The following is an 18,364-nucleotide window of genomic DNA, read 5'->3' as shown; positions in this document are numbered from 1 at the left end:
CTTTCACTCAGATAAGTTGTGCAATGGATAGGGTACTCAACCTAAAGTTAGGAAAGATTTGAGTTTGAACACTACTTCAGACACTGACTGACTGTGATACTACACGTCACTTTATCTCACTGTGCCTCTGTTTCCTTACCTGTAAAAATGGCATTAACCTTAACCCCTGCCTCCTGAGGTTATGGTGAGGATAAAATGAGATAATATTTGCAAAGTACTTTGCAAACCTTAAAATATTATATAAATATTAGCTATTATAAGATGAAATCCAATGGGGATGAATGTAAATTTTTACATTTGGGTACAAAAATCAACTTTACAAGCACAAAATGGGAGAGGTATGTCAAGACAAGTTGTTCTCAAAAAGATGTGGGAGTGCTAGTAAACTTCAAGGTTAAAAATGAATCAACAGTGTTATAAGGCAGTAAGAAAAAATAAATTTGTCTCAGGGTACATTAAGAGAGGTTAGGTTCCAAAAGTAGTGAAGTTATATTTCCACCGTACTCTCCCCTCACCAGAGCTCATTTTCAGCATTGCATTCAGTCCTAGGAACCTTAGTTTAAGAAAGATGTTGATAGGCCTTAGTTTCCAGGGTATGGGAACCAGAATAGTGAGGAGATTTTAGTCCACATAACATAAGGATTAATTGGAATAATGGGGCATATTTAGCCCAGATAAGGAAAGTCTTGGAGATACTTGCTTTAAATATTTAAAGGGCTATCATATGGAGTAGAAATTCAACTCATTGGTTTTGCCCATAGTGGGTAACATTGGGAGCAATGAGTGAAAGTTGAAATGAGGTCAACAGCCTGATGTCAGGAAACATTTCTTAATAATTAGAGCTTTTTGGAAATGGATTAATCTGAGCTGACTGGCCGAGGAGGTTCTGTGTGCGCACATTCACCAGCCCTCTCACCCACAGTCGCTCATCGCTCCATCTCTCTGCTCACCATGGCACTGCTGCATTCCTGCAGCCTGTTCTCTGGAGCCTTCTCCTTGTACCCGGGCCTCGGCATGGCCGCCACCTCCAAAACAAGCTCTTGGTGGACCCATGTAGAGATGGGCCCCCCCGACCTTATCTTTGGGGTGACAGAAGCATTTAAGAGGGACACCAACAGCAAAAAGATGAATCTGGGAGTTAGGGCCTACCGAGACGACGATGGGAAGCCTTATGTTCTTCCAAGGGTCTGTGAGGCAGAGGCTCGGATTTCAGGGAAGAGCATGGACAAAGGCTGCCTGAATTCTGCCAGGCCTCAGCAGAGCCGGCCCTAGGTGAAAATAATGAAGTTCTGAAAAGCAAACGATATGTCGCCGTACAGATCATTTCTGGAACTGGAGCATTGAGAGTGGGAGCCAGTTTTCTGCAACAGTTCTTCAAATTCAGTCAGGATGTCTACCTTCCAAAACTGCCCTGGGGAAATCACACCCCCATCTTCAAGGATGCTGGCATGCAGCTGAATGGCTATCACTACTACAACCCCAAGACTGGCTTGGACTTCACTGGAGCCTTGGAAGACATTTAAAAATCCCGGAGCAAAGTGTCATCCTTCTGCATGCCTGTGCTCGCAACCCCACTGGAGTCTATCCTCATCCTGAACAGTGGAAAGAAACAGCATCCTTGGTAAAGCAAAGGAAACCCTTTGCCTTTTTTTGACATGGCATACCAGGGCTTTGCCAGTGGAGATGGCAACAAGGATGCCTGGGCTGTTCGCCACTTCATTGACCAGGGCATTAACGTCTGTCTCTGTCAGTCATTTGCCAAGAACATGGGCTTGTATGTTGAGCATGTGGGAACCTTTACCATGATTTGTAAAGATGCTAATGAAGCCAAAAGGGTAGAATCCCAGTTGAAAATCCTGATTCATCCCATGTATTCCAACCCCCCTCTCAATAGGGCCCATATTGCTGCCATGATCCTGAATAGTCCTGAACTGAGGAGCCAGTGGTTGCAAGAAGTCAAAGGCATGGCAGATCGCATCATTAGCATGCGGACCCAGCTGGTTTCCAACCTCAAAAAAGAGGGCTCCTCCCACAATGAACAGCACATCAGATTGGCACGTTTTGTTTCACAGGCCTGAAACCTGAACAGGTGGAACAGCTGACCAAGGAGTTCTCCATCTATATGACAAAAGATGGCCGCGTTTCTGTAGCAGGGGTCACATGGAGCAATGTAGGATACTTTGTCCATGCCATTCACCAAGTCAGCAAATAACTCTCCCTGGTGAGATACAGACCTTCAGACTCTGCTGTTTGAGATTCAGAGAGATGATTGAGCTGGCGAAGATAGGAGTGGTGTGAGAATTCCTTTCAGCCACAGTACTTAATGTTCAGCCATTGAAAGTATCTCAGAACAAGACCTGTGAGTAGGCTAAAGGCATCTGAAACTAGTGTTTGGAGCTTTGTGGGTCTAACACAAACTCCCCATCCCAGCCTCCACAGCTTTTCCAAAAGATTTGATGTTTACAGAAACTCTACCAAAAAAACCAGAATTCTTCTCCCTTTCCTCTTATCCCAGTCTTAGATCTCCTGGCATTACAAAGTTGTTCAAGAGCTTTAATCTAGGTAATAAATATCATTTAGCCCATGAAACCAAAATCTCTGTGGTGCTAAAAGCTTCCAAAGAAGACTCACCCAATTCTGACTCCCACTTCTTCTCAGCCTCCCATGACTGATGGAGTCACCTTGGACCATTGAGGCCACCGTTGTGCAGCCTCTTGGATATAAGAAATAACAGGAAATGGGAGGTGGCTCTCACCTGTTGAACAGCTAAGACTTTAACTTTCCCCTCATCCTCTATCCTTATTGCTATCTTTTCTCTTTAACCCAAAGATCCAGATCTGCCCTAGTTTCTCTCCCCCTGCTTTATTTGACCTTATAACCCTTCCTATCATGATCCATATACTTAGAGAGTTAAGTAAAATATAATTTAAGAAATGAGCATTCCCTCCTCCCCTTCCTCAGTAATGGACGGAGGAGGAGTATGTGGTCAGTATTTTGAGCTGTGGTTGTAAGCTTCTGTGTGCTGTAGCTGAGTTCAGACTTCAGACTGCAAAAGACCAACCTCCATTGTAATCACACAGGCCTTTGTGCAGCCGGATTGCTCTGTTACAATAAAATTATTGTAGATCAGAAAAAAATGGATTAATCTACCTTGAGAGATCACTGGTACCACGCCTTAAAAGTCTTTAAGCAGAAAGTGGTAACTACTTGTCAGATAGGCTACAATGAGGATGACTTTCATACGTGGGTTTGACTAGACAGTAAACTCTTAGATTTTGTTATTTTTTTGTCATATATAAATATATACATATGTGTATATGTATGATATAGCATAGTATATCATATTGTTATTCTATATGTGATATATTCTTTTTAATACATACATGCATGTATGTGTATATGCATGAGGGGGTGGCAAAGAAGGTCCTCAGAACATGGGGTGAGCCACTTGTGGTAACTTCCTGGAAGGACATGGTTAAAAGTAGCCCAGGATTGGTGAGTATGGAGGGGTCATAATCTGGATCATTGGAGGGAAAAATCTGCTCTTATGAAATCACAGCTACACCAGAATATTTGAGCACATTACTGATAGTTACAAGTGTATACGCACATATATACACATATACCTCCATAATTACTCTGACCACGTCTTATGAACCAAGAATTAAGACACAGGGTGTGACAAAGGTTGTTCCTTTTATAAAGTCTCACTATAAGTACATTTGTCTTTTCTTGAAATCAGGGCTTTTCAGAAAAAGAAAAAATAAGCCACGTGTTTTCTGTACCCATAACTATTTCTGGGATTCTATTAGTATAAAACTCCTATATATGGTCCTGAATGTGTGTCAAAAACAAATTTCAAGTCAGCAAGTGTGTCAAATTAACAACTTAGTAAACTCAATTTTGCCAAGAAATTGGATTCAGTCAAAATTTCCAGGACTTTGGACAACTCCTCAGGGTTTCATGTGGAAGAAGGATTAAATTTGTTCCAGTTTATCCCAGTAAACAGAAGGATATAGCTAGACACTGCTGTGAGGAACATTTCAATTTAAAGAAAGGAAATATTTTCCCACAATTAGCACTGTCACAAAGTGGAATGAGGTGACCCAGTATGGTTACTTTTCCATTGGCCATAGAGGTGGTACCTATTCAGGCACCATTTAGACTAAATGACCTCCAAGGTCCTTTTCAACTTGAAAATTGTCAAACTCTCTTCAGTAAAGGAGAAAAGCAATTTCTTAAATGATTTTACCTAATAACATTAAACCGTGCATCCTTGAAATGATTTTTTTTAGCCAGGGCATAGGAAAATACATTTCACAAAGCACTGGCTCAGTTCCCTTCTTTTGATACCCCCAGTTTCTTCACATGAAGAAGAAGTGTCAGTAATTCTTTCTCAAGTTTTCATCAATGCTTTTGCCTTTTGAGGGTAGGTCCTTTTCCATCTGTGCCCATAAATCACCCAAAAGGTACAGAGTAAAATGATATGTTAGATCATTAGATCTACCCAGGAATGAGAGAAAGAAGGTATCATCTTCTGCATTATGATTTCCTAATACCAGCTACTGCTCATGCCCTCCCTCCCAACTTCATAGATGGACAGACAGACAGACAAAAAAATAGATAGATAGATAGATATACACACATACATATACACATGTACATTCTTTAGATTTTAAGCTCCTTCCAGTCATTGTTTATTTATGTCTTCAATGTTTAGCACAATGCACGACCCATAGTAGGTGTTTTATAAATACCTTTAGGTTGACTAAAGAAAGCTGAAAAAAGTCCACCCCCAGCGGTTCCTAGAAATGGTTTCCTGGGTTCAGATCCCATTACTTTCCACAGAGTTAGGGATTAAGATTGCTTCTTGAAGCAGTTGAATTATTCTTGCTTGAAAGGTAGTTGGGTTGTCCTAAAACATAGCTAGTCTTATAATTGTTAGGTATGATTAAACAAATTTAGTCAAAGCATTGAAGACTCAGCCAACTTCCTGAAAGCAAAAATAACATACTGTGAGGTTTTCCCAATGATAGTTATTTAGGGCAAATTTGAAATACCCTGAAATAGTACAAGTTCCAGCAATGTATTTCAACATCTGTCTTTTGTTTATTTAGGAACATCACCACCCAATACCAAGAATATTAAGTAATAGAAGCATAGACATATAGTTATGAAATATGAGTTCAAATCCTAGTTCCCACCACCTATTAGCAGTATGAACTTGGTAAACCCATCATCTTCATTAATTTCATCATCCACAAAATAGGAATAAATATACTTATAATTCCTACCAAAAAGACTATTGTGAGTACCAATGGACCAGTAGAGAGATGCCAGAGGGAGAATGGGCTGTAGTTTTTTGCTTGTGGAGGAAAGAAAAAGTAGGACAAAGCTCACTAGACATATCATTTTTCTCCAACCGGAATAAATCTTTAGATTTGTGCAAAACAAGGACAATAATAGAGCAGGCTGGCAGAAGTTTCTGCACCACACAGTTTTACCATGTTTATTTTCCATTTGGTTAGGGGGACCCCTGAGAATATGCCCCAGTCAGAGGACTATGATAAGAATTAAGATCTAAAATGGGTGTTTAAACTATATATCAGATTAAAGTTGAACAAGGGGTATCAGAGAGGAAAGTAGAATTGAGAGTATATCACAAAGCAGACATGATCTCAGCCCAGGCTGCTACTAGTTTCTGTGGCACAACTTGATGAGCAGAATGGTTTGTTGTCTTTGGTTAAAAGATGTGACTGGAAGAACTTTACTCCTTCTCTGCAGAAGAAAGGTTTACTAACCACTGGATGATGAGTGGTATATGGTAGCCCTAAAGATTTCTAGATATATGAAAACCAATTGGAATGGAGATATTCACTTGGCAAGAAGTCCCAACAGAGAGTAATGCATCAACAGAAAACATCAGCAAATCTTCCCCTCCGTGTATGTTACCTAGTGAAACATGTTCCCTTTTTGTCCATTTTTTCACATGGATGCCCTGCTCACATGCACGAATGTCCTACTGATGATCCCTAAACCTGTCTTCTCTTTCCTCTGAGATGAGAATATACAACCCAGGGTAGCTTCTGGACTATAAAGGAAATGTTCTTTTGTCATTTTATTACTATGGTATATGATTAAACTTGTTTTCTTTGAATTAAGTGTGCTCTCTGACCAGTGATAGATATAAACACCTAAGAAAAGATTTCTGAACAATGTTTCAGAGATAATTTTAACTTACAAAGTACCTGGGACCTGGTTAAATCTTAATGGGGAGAGGACTAAGGATGAGATGAGAGTTAGGAGTTACATGGAAAATGTACTTTGTAAATTAGAAAACACTAGAAATATGGAGTGCTATTATTGACTGACAGGAAATTATCATGTTTTTAACAATGTATTCATGTCAGATATATAGTACACAGAATAGACAGTGACTGTTGGTTGAGTTGAATTACTAAAAGTGGCATGTGGAATCTTTAGGACTTCAGATAATAATAATCTAAAATAAAGATGGAGGGGTGGAGTCAAGATGGTGGAGTAGAAACAGGACTTCTGAGGGGCTCCCACTCCCACCCCCTCGAATTCATGTAAAAAATTACTCTAAACAAACTTTGGAGATACAGAACCCACAAAATGATATATAGAAGTTAATCTCCCACTGAGGGCAGCCTGGAAGGCCAGCAGGAAGCAGCCAGCACAGCATGTTGGGAACCTAGCCCAGCCCTGTGCAAGCCCAAGGTTTTAGCTCCAGGGAAGCCACAACAAGTGGCTGCTGGAGGGATTTCAGATCACCAGCAGCTGCCATGGTTTCCAGAATTATCAACCCATAGATGCTAAGAACAAAGTGAGAGGTCAGTACAGTGTGGACTTTGGGACCTGGGAGTTTAGGAGTACAATCAGGCCTTTTCCCCCTGATGTGTGGCAGCCATCCAGCCACTTTCAGGAGCCTGCTTCAGAGCTCTGGACCTGTAGATTGTAGGGGGACCAAGCAACCAGTCTGAGGGGTAATGCCTCTTGCTTTAACCTGCTTGGATCTGGATCACTATCTGGGGTGGAGGTCTTGGGGTTTATGACCAGTGTGCCAGAGCCAGTGGAGGCTTCTGATAGGGAAGCCAACTAATAGCTCCAGCAGCTCAGAAAACCCCAGTGATTTGGGACAAGGCTCCCCACTCTGGTAGCTGAGTTCTACTGGGGCAAAAAGCTCAAAAGTCAAATAATTGAGTGGCAACATGAGCAAGCAAAGGAAGCAAAGCAAGCACAGAAATCCAACTTTGGATTCCTCTTTTGGGAACAAAAATGATCGGGGCATGGAACAGGAGGAAGACAGCAGAGTCAGAACTCCTGCACCAGAAGCTTCCAAGAAAAGAATAAGAAGCTTACAAGCCATAGAGGAGCTTAAGAAGGATTTTTAAAACCAAATAAGAGAAGTGGAGGAAAAAAATGGGAAGAGAAATGAGAATGATGCAAGAAAATAATGAAATGGATTCAACAACCTGACTGAAGAAAATAACACCTTAAAAATAGACTAATTCAAATGGCAATAGAGGCTCAAAAAGGCAATGAAGAGAAGAATGCTTTAAAAAGCCAAATTTGCCAGATTGAAAAAGAATCTCAAAAGCTTACTGAAGAGAATCATTCCTTGAGAATTAGATTGGAGCAAATGGAAGCTAGTGACTTTATGAGAAATCAAGATACTATTAAACAGATCCAAACAAATGAAAAAATGGAAGGCAATGTGAAATATCTCCTTGAAAAAACCACTGACCTGGAAAATAGATCCAGGAGAGATAATTTAAAAATTATTGGACTACCTGAAAGCCATGATCAAAAAAAGAACATAGAAATCATCCTTCAAGAAATTCTCAAGAAAAAATTTCCCTGATGTTTTAGAACCAGAGGGCAAAATAGAGGTTGAAAGAATCCACCAATCACCTCCTGAAAAAATTCCAAAAAGAAAATGTCTAGGAATATTATAGCCAGGTTTCAGAGTTCCCAGATCAAGGAGAAAATATTACAAGCAGCTAGGAAGAAACAATTTGCATATTGTGGAATCACAATCAGGATAACACAGGACCTGGAAGCTTCTAACCTGAGGGATCAAAGGCTTGGAATGTGATATTGCAGAGGTCAAAGGAGCTGGGATTAAAACCAAGAATCACCTACCTAGCAAAACTGAGTATAATGTTTCAGGGGAAAATATGGTCATTCAATGGAATAGAGGACTTTCAAGCATTCTTGATGAAAAAGCCAGAGTTGAATAGAAAATTTGTCATTCAGATACAAGAAGCAAGAGAAGCATGAGAAGGTAAACAGGGAAAAAGAAATCATAAGGAACTCATCAAAGTTGAACTACTTATATTACTACATGGAAAAATGATAAATTGTAACTTGTGAAACTTTTCTCAGCATGAGAATAGTTGAAGGGAATAGAAATAGGTTTATGTATATGTGTGTGTGTATATATATGAGGGTATATGGGCATATGAATGCATATGTGAATGTATGTATATATGTGTACAGGTATACATAGACACAGGGCACAGGACCAGTTGAATAGGAAGTGGTGATACTTAAAAGCTGAGATTAAGAGGTGAGAGAGGAATTTAATGAGAGGATATGGGGAGAGATAGAATAGGGCAAATTATCCCATATAAAAGAAGCAAGGGAGAACAGATACAATGGAGGGAAAGAACAGGAAGGCAAAAAGGAATGGGTCATAATTATTCTCATTGAATTTGGCTTAGGGAGGGAATTACATTTACTCTAAATAGTGTATCTCACCCTATAGGGGAGTAGGGTGGAAGGGGATGAAAGGGGGGATGATGGAAAGGAGGGCAGGCTGGGGGAGAAGGGAAGTTGGAAACACCCACTTTTGAAAAGGGACGGGATCAAAGTAGAGAATAGAACAAGTGGGGCATGGGATGGCATGGGATGGGATGGAGGGAAATATAGTCAGTCTTTCACAATATATCCACTATAGAAATGTTTTGCATAGCTGCATACGTACAACCTATATTGAATTGTTTATCTTTCCAGTAAGGGTGGGTGACAAGGGAGGTAGGAAAAGAATCTGGAATTCAAAGTTTTAAAATCAAATGTTTAAAAATTTATTATTATTATTATTTTACATTTAACTGGGAAATAAGGTATATAGGCACTGAGGCATAGAGATCCACTGTGCCCTACTGAAAAGTCAGAGGGGGCATGGGGGAAGATATGGGAGAGAACAGACTGGGGGAGGGGATATTCGGTAGGATTGCTGTTTTAGGGTCGTGGGTAGGGGAAAAATGGGGAGAAATTTTTTTTGTATTTTTTGTAACTTAAAATCTTATGGAAATGAATGGTGTAAATGAAAAAATATTATATATATATATATATATATATATATGGAAAAAAGAAAATAAAAAATAAAATAAAGATGGAAAAATAAACAACTGACAATTAAAAAAGCATTTGTTAAGCACTTACTCTGTACCCACCATGTATTAATGTGATAAATGTGATAAATGCTTGGGATACAAGTACAAAAATGAGATGGTCACTACCCAAAAGGTGATTACATTTTAATAGAAGGAGGCAATGTAGAGAGGGAAGTAGTGGCCAAGCAAGAGAGGAAAAGTCATTAGATGGACATGTTTTGTTCAGAGACAATAGTTTTGTTTATTTGACTATAGTTTTCAGAGTAGTAAGTGGAAACAGGAAGAGCAAACTATAATAAGTCAAAAACTGTCTGGTGGGAAGAAGGATGATTCCAGAGAATTCAGATGTCAGGGGCTTATCTCCACTGGATAGTGATCTCCAAAGGTTTGGTTTGGAGTGTGGAGCAATTTAATTTGGCATTCTGTATCTTAAAAATGGTAGGGCAGCTAGGTGGCTCAGTAGATAGAATGTTGGGCCTAGAATCAGAAAAATTCTTCATGAGTTCAAATGCAGCCTCAGATACTTACTAACTGTGTGATCCTGGACAAGTCACTCTTTACCTCAAGTTTCTTCATCTGTAAAATGAGCAGGAGAAATATCCCCAAATGAGGTCACTAAGAATTAGACATGACTGAAATGACTGGACAACAAAATCTTAAAGTATAGTGAAAAGCCACAAATATTTCCATTACCATGTGAATATCCATATGTTTTGGTAACAATTTTTCTTTTAAGATCACAGCTTTCTGGTAGAAATAAAATTAGCCCAAGCACTTATACATTTAGGTGGATTTAGACCTACTTGAAAGCCCATGCCAAAAGAGTAAGCAGAAATAATCAAGACATCAGCTTGGAAGGTCTACAGTGGGGCTTCTCAGCAATCAGTGCTTGGTCCAGTGCTACTTAATAGATTTTTTCAGTGCTAGCTATCAGTGAACCTGAATGAAGGCATGTTTGATAAATATCAAACTTGCAGGTGATAGGAAGCTGGAAGGGATAGTTGCCACAATGGATGACAGTCAGGATCTGGGATGGGTAGACAATGTAGTTACCCTCAAGAATTTGATGCGTGAAAGCTTAAACTTGGTTTGGTCAAGCCATGGAGGAATGAAATGGGAACAAGGGGTGGATGTTAGACAAGGGTGAGTTTGGTACATTTCTGATGAATGGTTTTCTTCTGAAGAGGAATCAGATGCCTTTGCAGATGATGGGATTCCCTCACTAGATAAGTAAAAGCAGTGAGACCAGTTACCACCTATGTATAGAGGGGAATTTTGTTCTGGTGTGAGTTGAATTAGATGACTTCTGAGGACCTTTACAACTCTGTACTCTGTGGTTCTTTGGCTCTGGAAACCTAGTCCCCATTCTTCAAAAGGAGTTAATAATACATATTCTGTTTCCTTCATAAGGTTATTGGGAAAGTATCAATCAAGCATTCAAGGAAGCTGAGGTAGGCACAGGACTCAAGGAAGTTACTGGATATAGAATCAAGAATTGCTTTCAAATCTTAGCAACTTTGTGACTAAGCAAATCATTTGATTCAATAAACATTTATTAATCACCTTCTTTGTGCCAAGTACTGTGTTAAGCACTGGTGATACAAAAAGAGGCAAAAGACAGTTGCTGCTCTCATGGAGCTTACACTCTAATAGGGGAGACAGCCCACAAACAAATATGTACAAAACAAGTTATATACAGGATAAATAGGAAATAACTGGCAGAGAGAAGGCATTGGAATTAAGAGGGGTTGGGGGGAGGATTTCTCTGCATGGTAGGATTTTAGCTGGGATTTTTTATAAAAGCTAGGGAGATCTATAGTTGGAGTGCAGGAGGGAGAGCATTCCTGGTATGAAGGTAATCCAGAGAGTATGCCCAGATTGAGAGATGGAGTATGTCTTTGTTGTTCATGGAACAACCAGGAGACCAATGTCACCAGGTCAACAATTACATATTGGAAAGTAAAGTGTATTCAGACTGAAAAAGTAGGTTATGAAGGACTTTGAATGCCAGACAAAATGTTTGGTATTTGATCTTGGAGGCAATAGGAAGCCACTGAAGTCTGCTGAGTATGGTGAATGACACGACCAGACTTGTGTTTTAGGAAAATCACTTCAGTGGCTGATGGAGGGAGATTTGAGGCAAGACCAACAGCAGCTGTTGGAGTAATTATAACAAAAGGTGATGAGGGTCTGCGCTAGAGGACAGAGGAGCCCTATATGGGAAATGTTACAAAGGCAAAATTGTCAGGCATTGGCAACAGCTTGAATATGGGGTGTGAGAGGTACTTAGGGAACCTGGATCACTCCTAGGTTGTGATCCTGAGGGACAGGAAGGATGATGTTTTCCTCTACAGTAACAGGGAAAATGGAAGTGGTGGCGGGTTTACAGAGGGAGGCAATGAATTTAGTTTTGACATATTGAGCTTAAGATGTCTATTGAACATCCAATTCAAAATATCTGAAAGTCAGTTGAAGATGTGAGATTGGAAGACAGTAGAGAGATTGAAGCAGGCAAGGTAAATTTGAGAATTATCAGCATAAAGATAGCATTAAATCCATGGGAGCAGATAAGATAACCAAGTGAAGCAGTAAGGCATCAAAAGGGGATTCACACAGAGCAGTCTTCCATTGGAGAACCAACTTTCTCTTATTTTAAGCACATACTCGAGTCTGAGTAATCCTGGGAAATACTACCACATCAATTTGAGGTTATCAGTCTGCTAGTAAGAATAATAGCCAGAATTTATTTAGAGCTTTAAGACTTGCAAAATACCTTACAAATATTATCCCATTTTATCCTCACAAAATCATATTCTCATTTTAAAGATGAGGAAATTCAGGAAAGTTAAAGTTGTGACCCATAGGTCACAAAGCTAGAAAGAAACTAAGGCTGGATTTGACTTCAGGTCCATCCTGATTCCAGGGCCAGCTCCTTATCTACCTTACCACCTCCCAGGCTAGCTGTCATTCTACTGAAGGAAGAAAGGTGTTATCCCTAAAGCAAATAGGACTGCTTACCTTTTCCTGTTACCATGTGGTATGAATGGGTAATATCAGGGATTAGATTTGAGAGCCTGTGAGAAATTGTTAATTTCAGACCCTGTTTTTCACCTACTTAAAGTGGATTGACAATCTGCTTTGAACTTAAAACCTTTTGAGGTTCTTGGTTAAAAAAACAACAACATTATTTCCCTCCTATGGAAATCTGTCTGATGATGACATGCTGTAAAGGCTAGGACAGATGGACAGAGGAGGGCTTTTATTAATCAATTTACAACATACACTCACTTTAAAACCAAAATGATAATTTCATCAGTATGAGCAATCCCTCCATCTACAGAACACTCAATCCTTCCTTCTGCAACTTGCACAAAGTTTCCTGAATTTCTCACCTGAACCAAACAATTCACCTGGTGGTCATCCCTCAGTAAGTCCTTCTGAACTTAGCTAGGTTGGTTCTTTAAAAATCTACATCATCTGGTCCTCCACCAAGTTTTTTCTCCAAGTCTTTCTAACTTGTTAGGAGCTAGGAGATGTTGTGCTCTACTCAAGAACCTTTGGTCACCTCCATGCCCCAAAGGAAGACTTGAAGGAAGGGTTTTAGTTTGATGCTTCAATCAATTCTTCTCCTCTACCTCCCTTTCCTCCCCCTTCCTCTCTTCCTTCTCCCCTTCCTTACCCCTTCCTTTCCCCTCTTCCCCCCTCCTTCTCCTCCTCCATCATCAATCATCATCATCACATTACCACCACCACCAGCTTCCTCCACCCTCCAATCATCATCTATCATCCCACCTAAGTGCCTTTTCAAAATCTCTGCTATTTTCCCATGTCTGAAACTCTCTCCCTTCTTACCTCTTACCAGATAACATCCCTACTTCTCTTCCAGGTTCAGCTCAAGGGCCACCCCCTACCTATTCTATAAGCACCCTCTATCCTGCCCCCTAGCAATAGCAATTCATATTTACTTTTATATATTTTCTATTTACCTACCTTCTTATGCCTTCTTTACCCCTGTCCAAAATAGAATTTGGGACTATTTCATGTTGATCTTTTTTTTTATCCCATAATAGTGCCTTGCACCTCAAGGCACATGATAGAAGTTTGTTGAATGAAGAAAACAAACTGTAATTTCTTTGCAAAAATATGCTTTCTAGTAACTCTGATCACAAACCCTCTATAACTTCATGTTCCAGCCCAGGTACCTGACAATTAGTATTGTACTGACACAGATTTTGAGAACCCAAGGTCATCTCTGCATTTGTGATGAGGCATCAGAATAGGATATTGTGGGTGTTGGCAGATGTGAATGGGGATGCTAAAATATGAGAAGAGAAAAGTAATTTCTTTTCATGGGGAATATGTATATTTCAGCTGTTGCCACATCTTGGTAATGGGAAAATGTTAGCCAATTAATACTTAACTATATTTCTTTTCTTTCTTTCATAAATTTCTCATTGTAGGGAAGGATCTTTATAAATAGTCTACAAAGTGAGAACCATGGGGAAAGAGAATGAATGCTGTGTGAACATCAGAGTTAAGACCACAATCCATTGTACTAATTAGTTATTGGAATCTTTGCATAATTACAAATGCTCAGGGGATATTCACTGATTTTGTTATCCTTCTTTCACACATGGATGCAGAAGAGACAGGATGAAAGTGAATGCCTTTTCGATGAACATGAACTCTGCATTTGAAGAGAAGGTATTCTGATAGAATACAATAGAATTGCTAACAGATCCAGCACCACACTCCAAGGACTCAAGTTAGTCATCATTTCTGAGTTTACTTTTGCTATTGCTTATTTAATCTAAACAGCCTAGCTTTCTGCAAAAGAATAAAGGGAGATGGGGGGGGGGCGGCTAGGTGGCACAGTGAATAGAGCACTGGTCCTTGGGTCAAGAGAACCTGAGTTCAAATCCAGCCTCAGACACTTAACACTTACTAGCTGTGTGACCTTGGGCAAGTCACTTAATCTCAATTGGGGGAGAAACTCCTCCTAAACAAATTAAAGGGAGATTTTGTGTTGAGGTGAGAACATAGCACTTGGATTTGAAGACAAGTTTGAATCTTGTTTTTGATAATTAGTGGATGCATGATCTTGGTAGGGTCCCCTTATTTCTTTGGTCTTGGCATTCCTGCTCTATAAAATGAGAGGGATTGGACTAGATAATGGTTTTAATATGATTTTACTTATTTCATTAAATATTTCCTAATTATTTGTAAAACGATTTTACCAATCTTTTTAATTTGAAGTTCCAAATTGTCTCTCCCCTCCTTCCCCTTCCCCTCCTAGATTAGGCAAGCAATTTGATATCAGTTATGTGTGATAAGTCATGCAAAACATATTTCCATATTAGCCATTTGCAAAATAAAACATGACAAAAACACAGTAAAATAAAGTTTAAAAAGATATACTTCATTCTGAATCAGTGCTTTCTCTGGAGAGGACAGCATTTTTCATCATCAGTCTTTTGGGATTGTCCTTAGATTGTTGTCTTGATCAGAGGAGCTAAGTCTTTCGCAATTGATCATTGCTACAGTATTGTCACTGCTCACTTCTGCTCACTTCACTTTATGTCAGTTCATACAAGGCTTTCCAATTTTCCCCCCAAACCACCATGTTCATCATTCCTTATAGTATAATAGTATTCCATCACAATCATATAAAACAACTTGTTCAGCCATTTCCCAATTGATGAGTATCCCTTCAATTGCTTATCCTTGACCACCACAAAAGTTGCTGCTATAAATTTTTTCATATAAATAGGTCCTTTCCCCATTTCTTTCATCTCTTTGGGATGCAGAGCTAGTAGTGGTATTACTGGGTCAAGGGGTATGCACATTTCAGGTGTAGTTCCAAATTTTTCTCCACCAACTCCACCAATAGTACATTAGTTGGATTAGACAATCTTAAAGAGTTCTTCTATCTCTAAATCCTATGACTGAGAAATAGGTAGAGGTAGATTCTAGAGGGCACATTTAAAAAAAATTTAGAGAGGGGAAAGCAGGGCAATTGGGGTTAAGTGACTTGCACAAGGTCACACAGCTAGTAAGTGTCAAGTGTCTGAAACAGAATTTGAACTCGGGCCCTACTGACTCCAGGGCTGGTGCTCTATGCACTAAGCCACCTACCTGCCCCTAGATAGTACATTTTGGAATTAGTTAAAATACCTTTTTCCTTCCTTTTGCTCTACTCTGCAATCCACTGTTCAATTACTAGTGCAGGGATAGGGAATCTGCAGCCTCAAGGCCACATATGGTCTCTTAGGTCTATGTCCTTGGGTACAGACCTTTGAATGAGTCCAAGTTTTACAAAACAAATCCTTTTATTAAGAGAATTTATTCTATGAAATTTGAATTCAGTCAAAGAACTGCACTTGAAGACCTAGATGACCACATATTGCCTTGAGGCTGCAGGTTCACCAACCCCTGTCCTAGTCTAATCTCTGCTAGTCTACAATTGTGTATCCATGGATGAGTTTTATAATCTCTCTGAGATTCAACTTGCTTATTTGTACAGAGGGTCCCCAAAGTCTTAGTAGGATGTTTATCACTAAAACCTTTGTAATATCCTTTAAAATGAGCAGGTTTGACTAAATATTTTTTTTATGTTTCTCAAATTCTAAGGTTCTATGATTTGTTCTATTCAATTGTAAATACCCCTTAATTTGAATTTTATTCTCCATAATTTCATGGAGAAGGATGACAGCATGCAATTTCTTGTGAAATATTGCATTGCAAAAAAGATTCAAAAGAAAATTCATCCAGTTTTCTTTTACCAACTATACAGTATGAACTAATATTCCCTTCACAGACATTGAGAAGAAAAAAAAAACATATATAAGGATGTTGAGATTAACTTTCTTTGTATAAACCCTCAAAGCACTTATTTCAGGAATGCTGTTAGTAACTGCTTTATTACCTCATTTGAATATCCTTAGTAATGGCAAATCTTCACCCTTTGAGAGTGGATGTCGTATCCTGAGGTAGACTAGGATTTGATGGTTTATCAGGGATGGTGTGGAAACCAACAGTGGATTGCAATTATGGCACTGAGCATTTCATTTCTCCTCTTGTTCATCCCTTTCTTCTACCATCAAATAAGGGTACTAGACTAAATGAAAATAACTGACACAAGTGATATTGACAGAACCCTTTGAAATTTGAAGAGAACTGTACACAGTCATTTCATCTGGTCTGTAAAACAACTGTATGGGATAAGTACTTCAGGTATTATTATCACAATTTTATACATGAGGAAATAGTCTCATAGAGATTCAGCAACATGCCAAGGTTCACTTATCTAGTTAGTAGAAGAGGGAGGATTTATCTAAGAAGAGGAAGAGAAAAGATCAATTTTTTTTAATTTTTGGTCTTTATTAATTTGTTTGTTCACTTTTAGTTTACAAGATTCAGTTCCACAATTCCTTGAGTTTCAAATTTTCTCTCCCTCCCTCTCCCACCCCCCCCATGGCAGCTTACAATCAAGTATAGGACCTGCAAATACTTTCACATTAGACATTAGTCAGGTTATAAAGAAGGATTGTATCAGATGGAATGAAGAATGGGGAAGAGGAAGCAAAACTAAACAAGAAAAAGAGCAGGTAGTTAGCTTCAATCTGGATTTAAACTCAGTTCTTTCTCTGGATGTAGACATCTCTCTCCATCATGAGTCTTTTGGGGTTGATTTATAACCCTGTTTTGCCGAGAAGAGTCCAGTCTATCAAAGTTGGTCATCACACATATGTTGTATCTGTAATTGTGTGCAACTTTCTCCTGGTTCTACTCTTCTCACTCAGCATCAGTTCGTATAAGCCTCTCCAGGTAAATATGAAATCCACCTGTTCCTCATTTCTTAAAACACAATAATATTCCATTACATGCATATACCACAACTTGTTCAGTCATTCCCCAATTGATGGGCATCCCCTTAATTTCCAATTCTTTGCCACCACAAAAAGAGCTACTATAAATATTTTTGCACATATGGGTCTTCCTCCCACTTCTATGATCTCTTTGGTATACAACCCTAGAAGTGATATCGCTGGGTTAAAGGGTATGAAATTATTTATAGCCCTTTGGGCATAATTCCAGATTGCCCTCCAGAATGGTTGGATCAGTTCACAACTCCACCAGCAATGCATTAGTGTTCCAATTTGTCCACATCCTCTGCAGCATTTGTCATTTTCCTGTTTTGTCATCTTAGCCAATCTGACTGGTGAGATGTGGTACCTCAGAGTTGCTTTGATTGGCATTTCTCTAATCAATAGTGATTTAGAGTATTTTTCTTATGCTTTTAGATAAATATCTTTAATATCTCCCTCTGAAAACTGCCTGTTCATATCCTTTGACCATTTATCAATTGGGGAATGACTTGTATTCTTAAAGACTTGACTCAATTCTCTGTACATTTTAGAAATGATTCCTTTATCAGAGACATAGGTTGTAAAAATTCTTTCCCAATTTTCCACTTCTCTCCTAATCTTAGCGACACTGTTTTTTTTTGTACAGAAGCTTTTAAATTTAATGTAATCAAAATTATTCATTTTGCATTTTATAATGCTCTCTAATTCTTGTTTAATCATAAAGTCTTCCCCTCTCCTCAAATCTGACAGGTAAACTATTCCTTGGTTTCCCAGATTGCTTACAGTATCAGCCTTTATACCTAGATCATGTACTCATTTAGACTTGATTTTGATATACGGTGTTAGATAATGGTCTATGCCCAGTTTCTGCCATACTATATTCCAGTTTTCCCAGATCTAGATATGCTTTACTCTAGTTCCAATGCTCTATTACTAAGCCACCTTATAATCCACATCATATTTTGTATCACTTTCTTATCTAGAACATTATTTTGTTTTTTAACCAGACTTGCCATTTCAACCACATGGAGAATATCAGGTAAGAAACACCTTCTCCCAATGTAGAATATCACT

At 39.0% G+C, this 18,364-nt stretch overlaps 1 pseudogene; it reads left to right on the top strand.

Moving 5' to 3' along the window:
* Positions 1–921: 921 nt before the first annotated feature.
* On the top strand, positions 922–2,212 carry LOC138158448 (aspartate aminotransferase, mitochondrial-like; annotated as a pseudogene).
* The last annotated feature ends 16,152 nt before the right edge of the window (positions 2,213–18,364 follow it).

Source organism: Petaurus breviceps, unplaced genomic scaffold (assembly GCF_028583685.1).
Source record: "Petaurus breviceps papuanus isolate PSGF00001 unplaced genomic scaffold, PetGlider_PUasm1.0 174, whole genome shotgun sequence".
NCBI classification, from domain to species: Eukaryota; Metazoa; Chordata; class Mammalia; order Diprotodontia; family Petauridae; genus Petaurus; species Petaurus breviceps.
Note: the sequence above shows the minus strand (reverse complement) of the source record. Positions and strands in the feature narration are given on the sequence as shown.